General features: G+C 38.6%; 1 long non-coding RNA gene across 1 annotated transcript; it reads left to right on the forward strand.

Annotated features, from left to right (window-relative positions):
* Positions 1–2,261: 2,261 nt before the first annotated feature.
* LOC142181211 (uncharacterized) lies at positions 2,262–5,985 on the forward strand. Its single transcript, XR_012709716.1, has 2 exons — positions 2,262–3,064; positions 5,717–5,985. It is a non-coding gene; the product is annotated as an uncharacterized LOC142181211 (long non-coding RNA).
* Positions 5,986–7,675: the final 1,690 nt, after the last annotated feature.

Below are 7,675 nucleotides of genomic sequence, written 5' to 3' on the forward strand. Positions count from 1 at the left end.
TTTCAACTACTCAATTTTGTTGAGGAGTCCTAGGGGCAGAAAAAATTATGATCTATACCATGCTCATCACAAAATTCAGCAAACTTAGCATTTTCAAATTCAATTCCATGATTAGACCTGATTGATGCAAGTTGATTACTTAGTTGTTTCTAAGTTTTCTAACAAAGGCAGTAAACATGTCAAATGCTTCATCCTTATATGTTAAAAACAGTACCCAGGTAAACCTAGAATAATCATCAACAAGTACCATCACATATTTTTTACCACCTCTGCTTAATGTTTTCATTGGACCACAGAGATCCATATGAACCAGTTCCATCGTCCTAGTTGTGCTTACCATTTTCTTTCTTTTAAAGGATGATCTTACCCGCTTTCCCGTTGCACAGGCCTTACAAACTTTGTCTCGTTGTGGTACACAGCCTCAACTGCTGCGATAACTTTAAGTTAACTCTAACTTGAACACTCTAGGTACCTAATACAATTGCTTCTATAAAAGCTGAAAGGTACAATGTAAAATCACCTACTACAATTGAACTAGAATAAAAGATAGATACTTGAAACTGGTTCTTCTATCTTGTTCAAGTAGCTTCAGGATTGCACGCTTGAATCACACATAAATTGCTTGCAAAATCGCCTTGCTATTTTGCTCTCAATTTATGTTTAACTTCTACTTATGTGCATTGATTGTAAAAGAGAACAACATTGATATTTAATGGGTTAGTTATTAGAGATTAACTGGGATACAGACGCTACTCTTCTATGGTAAAAGAGTTCTAGTTGATCTCATACTCTAACACTATCCTCTTCATAAACTGTGATCTCTTCGTGTAAGGAGTCTTTCTCTCCTTATCCAATATGCAACCTTTTCGATCAGATCAGGAGATATTACTTCTGATAAGTTAGATTTATCTCCTTCACGTGCATCTCACATGTTTGGGTTGATCATGACTATGCTTCACAAGATGGACCTGGTCCATGTCTGAGTTCTTTTGTCAATCTTCAAAACTTCACCTTTACTTGGCCAACACTATCCTATCACAGAACCCACATACTACTCCGCCTCTCTCCCACTTTGGTCAAACTAACTCCTTTAAGCAACTACTCAACTTCTGCTTCTTACACCTTGCCTTCTATATTAACCACTGCATGACACCGCAACCTCTGATAGTCGTTTCTCTGGCACTACTTCATGCTACCCTGCCCCAGAGGCAAATTGAAGAGAACCATAATACCGTCGAATTTAACTTATTCAATCAAGACGACGATACCTCATCGCAGATGAAAATTCCACCAGTTCGAAAATACTAAGTCTCGTTACTCCATCAACCCAAACCTGAATGTTTATAGTCCGATTACCTTTCCTCCGCCGAATGTTGAATACCAAATCTCTGAATCATGTACTAAGTACACCTCCCTTCAAGTCAGTCACTGCCCGGACACATAGACAAACATCCTACCATCACCAATACTATGCGATAGCAATGCACGAATCGTCATAACAATCAATTCCAAATCTCAAAGCCTAAGGTGATTCTGATACTGAGCTGAAACGATTGAACGGCCTTCCGCAAGGCGACGACAGTATCCCAATCAAGTACACATGGAGAAACATCCTGCACCACATCTATAGTACCATTACAATTCCTCGATTCCCAATTTATAACAAGCACTTCGTGTTGCATAAGATTGAATAGGAAAGAAATAAATGCATAAGCCTAAAAGGAATCAAATCGGGCGATGAGGAATCAAGAAGGTGAGTGCTCCTAACAGCCTTGTAGCTTCTCGAGATAAATACAAACATCTCCTTATCGATCCGCAAGACTCTACCAGTGTAGACATGTAATTTTTGACCATCCCCGCGATTTTACATATTTTAGCGTTTAAATATTTAGTTTATGACTAATATCGCTATTTTAACTAGTTTTGGATCTTTTACTTTATTTTATCACTAAAATAAAAATACAAAAATAGTTTCACTTTGTTTGCAAGAATATCAGTATTTTGGTAGTAATATTATTTTAATTTTTGCGATGATTTTAATCTAATCCCATTTTATTTTAGTATGATATTTTAAAATATACCAAAAAAATAATTTTATTTTAATGGTTAGTTTTATTTTTAATAGTCATTTCTACTAAAGTAGGATTAATTAATATATGTGGGTAGTATTTTTATTCTTTTTAGTGAGAGAATCAAATTTGGGCTAAAGTAATCCAATTTTGAGGCTCATTTCGGTTGAGCCCTTAGCCCATACCCTTCTTAGCCCATTACACCACCTTTCCGTAACCTAAGACCCTTCTTCTTAACAAAAGGAACCCTAAAAAACGGCCACCCTCCCTTACACAAATAGGCAGCGATCCTTTCCCAACTCTAGGACCGAGCGGCGACCTTTTTTCTTCAACCGAAGACACCCTAAGAGCAGCAGCCTTCGCCTGAACAGCCGCCCCACCCCTCCTCTTAACCCTAGGACTGCTGCTCCCTTCCCTTCTCCATCTCCATCAACAGAAGAAGCCAAGGCAAGGACTGAACCCTAACGACCACCGCATCACCCCTTCCTGGATCTATTCTCAATCACACCAATTCCACCGCCACCACCTGAGAATGCTTGTAAGACATTTACACCTCCTCCATCATTGAGTCCACCTATCATATTTTGGAATAAATTTGGCATAGGAACTCCACCAGCAAAGGCATTATCCATAAGTGTTTGCGTGAGTTGTTGGTTTATTTCTTGATTCTGCCGAGCACTAGCAGCCATGATTTGTTGGTATATGTCATGATTCTGCCGAGAAGTAGCAGCCATGTGCTGCTGTATTAGTTGATTTTGCCGATCAGTAGAGTCGCGAACATTTCTTATATCAATTTTTGTTGATCTTCACTTTGCTTTCCAAGAATTTCTTGGGTTTCGTTTGAGCCGAGGTTGATTCCGGTTCGAGTCCTTGTTGTCGATCGAAGTTTCCGGTCACGTGTCCAATTGCTCCTTCAATGTTTTGCTGTTGGATATCTATTTGGAGTTCGATGTAAATTCAATTCAATTTTTAAGGGAAATTGCTTCTCATTAAAGGTCAATCCCTCTTCCCTTATTACTGTTACAAATGAGATTTAATTAAATCTCTTGAATATTTGTTTGCCATTATTTTCTTGTTCGATCAAGGTAAATTAGATTAATATCTGTCAGAATCAATGAGTTTGATTTCATATGTCCTGTTAAATTGAAATGAGATTAGTGGTTGCTAGTAATAATTAATTGGTCGTGGGGGTTTGACTTGAAATTTGGATTGTCGAAATAATGGATGGTATCATATTTCAGCAATCTTTCCATGTTCGATTTTCTGTTTGTGTTAAAAAGCTTGAGTAGTTTTATTTGTTTCAGTTGGTCTTTTGTTTATGTTAGGTAAATTGAAAATGAATTAAAAAAGGCAGAAATTGATATCTTGTGATTCGATTGGTTCGCGTGGGTTAAACGCCAAAATATACAAAGACATTCTGACTCAAAATGTTTGGTATTTCTTGTTTCATTTCTTGTTCGCTAGTAGCATGTTTTAGGCAATATTAGAATCTTTTTCTATTTATTTGCTTTTGGTTTAGAGGTAAGAGGTTGTCCTCTTTAATTAGTTTATATTCAGGGAAATGCCCCGTAGAGTTTGTATATATTATTATTCGGGGTATGCCTCGAAGTTAATGTAAACGGAGGCCGTGATGAACCTCGTGGAACAAGTATGGTATATAGTATTTAGGACTTTATTTTTCTTTTATTAGGTGGGGACGACCTCGAGCCTCTTTTGTGTTTGCTTTTCTTTTTTTGTGTGTGTTTTTACCTCAGTTCGAATATTTTAAAAGCCAACTAGATCGAGTACGCAACCGTGACTTTTACGGGACTCGGGGAATGCCTGATACCTTCTCTTCGAGTCAAATGAACCCCCTTATCTAGAACTCTGGTGCAAACTGGTTTAAGAGTCAAATGTGTTTTGAAGAAAAATTATTATTTTAAAAACGGTGACCTGACACACCGAAACCAAAGTCAGGTGGCGACTCTGAAAATCCTTGGAAATGCAATTCTTTGTCACTTTCTAATTGAAAACCCTTTTAAGCTTTAAAAATCACTTTATTTATTTAAAGGATTTAGTGGAGTGAAAAAAGGGGTGTGACAGCTTTGACGACTCTGTTAGGGAGTTGCAGGTTCGAGCTGATACTTGATCTTGTTGGCTTTTAGGATATTCGGTTGAGGTGTTTTTTTTTTATTTGTTTTGTTTAGTTAGTTTGTTTGGCTTATTTTCTGTTTTGTTGGTTATTTCTTTATCACGTTTCCTTATGTGTTTACTGCTTTTATAACTGTCATCATTTGCATAACCATGGGTCTTCTTTCTGCAACAAGTCTTCTGGAGTATGTTTGAGCGTACACGACCCTTTTGTGAGTCACACGTGTCTTTAGGGGGTGGCGTGGGAGCGTGGAGTGGGCGGACAGCTAGAGCAGCTGCCATCTACCACGTGTCGCCCCAAATTGCCTTGTCTAGTGAACCCCAAATCTAGGTCAGCCTTTAGGTCATGCTTATTTGCATCATGTCATCTACACTTAGCAGGGCTCTATCCTAGGCACCGTGTCCCTTTATAGGAGGCCTATCCAAATTATGTCAAAATAGGTCCATGACCCAAAAAGACATTTAATCATCCCTATGTATTACATGTTGCATTCTTTAAGGGTAAAAAAGTCATTTGGCGAACCAATGATTGTTGAGGGTAAATGAGAAAGAAAAGAGGGTGAAGTATAAAGATGAAGCAAGTAAGGTCCAGTTATATTTTTTTTTCATAACTTTTTCAAGAAAAGACGGAAAAAAAAAAATGAAAAATCCAAAAAGATTTTGCACTTTCCCATCATTTTCCAAAAAAATTTTAAAAAAATATAAAAAGAAAATCCAAAAAGAATTTACATTTTCTATCATTTTTCAAAAAAAAAAATTGTTTTTCCAAATTAGTTACATTTTTATCCCATATTCATTCTGCCCGAACTACGCATACCTGATTCTCATCTTTCGGGGCAAGATACGTAGGCAGACCACATAGGGTCCGGTCTTCCTAGAGAATCTTAGGTTCTGGGCTTCCAGAGTGGTAGCCAAATCTTGCATGTTTAGCCACATTTGGTCACATCGGCCGTTTTTGTAAAATAGGGCTATTTTCTCAAAGTAGTTTGTCATGTCATGTCTTAGAGCCCCAAGTACACAACAAGGTGTCCTCTCAATTTTAAGGTCCATTCCTATTGAATTTGCATGTCTAGCCACTTTTGGCCACATCGGCCATTCTTGCAAAATGGGGCCATTTTCGCAAAAGTGGTTCAATAACACGTCTTAGGATCTTGAATCCACATCTAGGTGTTATATTACTTTAAGGCATGTCCCTTTTGATTTTATATCTTTAGCCACTTCTGGCCATATCGGCCGTTTTTGCAAAATAGGTCATTTATGTGAAGTAATCTCTAGGGCCATAATTATTGGGAGTTTGAAGTCATATAAGCCTTAGTGAGGCATTTCCATGTCTTTGAGGTTACCTTTTTGAGTTTGCATTAATACCCACCCTTGGCCACGTGAGCCATTTTGCAAAAAATAGCCCAATTATGCCTTGCATATGCCTAATGGGAGGTGTTGTGGCGTCACATAGTGTCTCGAGTCATTTAATCTGTTTGGTCTTATTTTTCTCATTCATGTATGAATTCATTTACCAGAGCTCGAGCATGAAAAATACCCCAAGACCATTCCACTCAGGACCATTGCAAACAGGAGCTGCTTGAGGAGACTTTTTATGTTTTTTTTAGTCTGTTGTTCATGTTTTACTTTCTAGTCTTGTCCAGAAAAATTGAATCTTTTAGTTGGTGTCAGAGTTTGTCGTAGTATAGTTGAGTTTGTTGAGTCTCTCATTATCATACTTCCTATGATGTATTTGAAAACCAAAAAACTGTTGTAAATGAAAATCCAAAAAGATTTTTGTTTCTTAGTTATTTTGTCCATTACTTTTCTAGAATTACGCTTGTTCTGATTCATTAGGGACATGATACGTAGGCAACCTACATAAGGTTTGATCGAATCATTTTTTAAAACTAAAAATGAAAAAAGAAAAAAAAGATGAAATTGTGGATGTGAGAAGTGAGAGGAAAGAAAAGAGTGTTTATCAAAAAGAAAAAAGAGGAAGAAAAATGAGCTAGCCAAGAAGTGCTAGAAAAGAAAGAAAAGAGAAGATTGGAATGAACAAAATTGGGATAATGCCAAATGACCTTTTGACCCTCGAAGTCATTCTAGAACCGTTAATTGTTGCTAGGGGCATTGCACGTAATGTGATTTTTCTATATGATAAATGTCATAACGCTAACATGTTGGCTTTGTTTTACTCCTCTTTGTTACTTTCATTGTTATCATAATAGATGGTGGTTAATTTGTGGCACTTTGGCGATTTGTCCATACAACACAAGGTCAAAAAGCAAAAAAGCCATGGCTAGCAAAGACTTGGACACTGGTGTTGTCGATCCGCTTAAGGAGATTATTGAATCAGAATCTGAGTTGAGAGAAGAGGTCCTAAGGTTGAAAGGACAGATGACCGAAATGTACCAAGTCTAGATTAGTGGGCGTCCTCCACCATTATTTCTCACTAACTACACTGAAAGCCTCGTCACCATTCCGCCACTGTCACAAGTCCTGATTCTCACTGGTGCTAATATCTCCTCACAACCTTTTCACACTCCACTCCCCAAAAGCACCTCATATCCCGCTCTTTGACCACTCATGTTTTTGCAACCCCTCCACAAGCTACCCTCCACTGATCCTCTAGTGAGCCCGCATTCCAAGCTCTAGATACCCAATACTATGACCTGTAACCCACCTTCAAAGTCCCAGATCCTTACTCCTACACTCCTCACTTTGAGCCTCATGTTGAAACTGAGAAACCACCCAAGAACGCGGAGCAAGAGGAGATGTTTAGGAAAGTAAAGAGCCTAGAGCGATCATTGAGAAATATGCAAGGGTTAGGAAGCCAGTTGAGGTAGGCTTATAAGGATTTGTGTTTGTTCCCTGATGTCCAACTACCTGCCGGGTTCAAGATGCACAAATTTGACTTGTATGGCGGACATGGGGATCTTCTAGCCCATCTGAGAGGTTATTGCAGTAATATGATAGGCGCCTAGGGGAAAGACGAATTACTGATGGCGTACTTCAGCCAGAGTCTGAGTGGGGCGGCTTTAGAATGGTACACCCACCAGGACGCCAGCAGGTGGTGCACATGTGACGATTTGGCTCAGGCCTTTACTCGGCATTTTCAGTACAACATAGACATTGTCTCGGATCACCTATTCTTGACCAAGATAGAGAAGAAACCCAGTAAAAGTTTCAAGGAATATGCTTTCAGATGGAGAGAGCAAGCCGCGCGAGTCAATCCTCCGATGGGAGAAGATGAAATGTTCGAGAACTTTCTTCAAGATCAATAGCCTACTTACTTTAGGCATTTGATCTCGGATGTGGGTAAGCCTTTTATTGATGTGGTAAAAATGGGAGAAATAGTAGAAGATGGGTTGAAGTCAAGCAAGATCATGAGCTATTCTGCCTTAAAAACTACAATACAAGCAATTCAGAACGACACAGGAAGCTTGCCGGGTCAGAAGAAAAAGGATGATGTTGCCATAGTTGTCTCAGGATCA

Source organism: Nicotiana tabacum, chromosome 5, assembly GCF_000715075.1.
Source record: "Nicotiana tabacum cultivar K326 chromosome 5, ASM71507v2, whole genome shotgun sequence".
In the NCBI taxonomy this organism is placed as follows: Eukaryota; Viridiplantae; Streptophyta; class Magnoliopsida; order Solanales; family Solanaceae; genus Nicotiana; species Nicotiana tabacum.